Source organism: Orycteropus afer, unplaced genomic scaffold (assembly GCF_000298275.1).
Source record: "Orycteropus afer afer isolate SDZICR_OR568_19922 unplaced genomic scaffold, OryAfe1.0 scaffold00259, whole genome shotgun sequence".
In the NCBI taxonomy this organism is placed as follows: domain Eukaryota; kingdom Metazoa; phylum Chordata; class Mammalia; order Tubulidentata; family Orycteropodidae; genus Orycteropus; species Orycteropus afer.
The window spans coordinates 1714978-1715795 of record NW_006921846.1 but is presented as its reverse complement, the minus strand read 5'-3'; positions in this window follow the sequence as shown (position 1 = coordinate 1715795).

Below are 818 nucleotides of genomic sequence, written 5' to 3'. Positions count from 1 at the left end.
TTTTTTTTTAGTTCTCATTGCTGTTTGGTGATATTGAGTCATTTCTCACTCATAGAGACCCTACGTATTACATATGATAGACTGAAACACGGTCTGGTCCTGTGCCATCCTCACAATCATTGTTATGTTTGATCCCATGTTTCAGCCACTGCGTCAGCCCATCCTCGTCTTTTTTGCTGGCCTATTTATAAGCATGATGTCCTTCTCCAGGGACTGGTCCCTCCTAATAACATTTCCAAAGTAGTGAGACGAAGTGTCACCATCCTCAATTCTAAGGAGCATTCTGATTGAACTTCTTCTAAGACAGATTTATTCATTCTTCTGACAGCCCATGGCATATGCAATATTCTTCGCCAACACCATACTTCAAAGGCATCAATTCTCCCTTAGTCATTGTTCAGCTTTCGCATTTATGTGAGGCGATTGAGAATACTATGGCTTGAGTCAGGCACACCTTAATCCTCAAGGTGACATCTTTGCTTTTTAATACTTTAAAGAGGTCTTTTGCAGTAGATATGCTCAATGCAACATACATTTGATTTCTTGACTGCTGGTTCCATGGGCGTTGATTGTGAACCCAACTAGAATTAAATCCTTGACAACTTCCATATATTCTCTATTTATTATTCATGTTGCTGTGATGCTGGAAGCTATGCCACTGTATTTCAAATACCAGACGGGTCACTCTTGGTGACTCTAAACCACTCATGGTTTAAGCAGAGACTCCAGACTTAGACTGGGAAGAAGGACCTGGCCATCTAATTCTGAAAACATTGGCCAGTGAAAACCTTATGAATAGCAGTGAAACACTGTCTGAT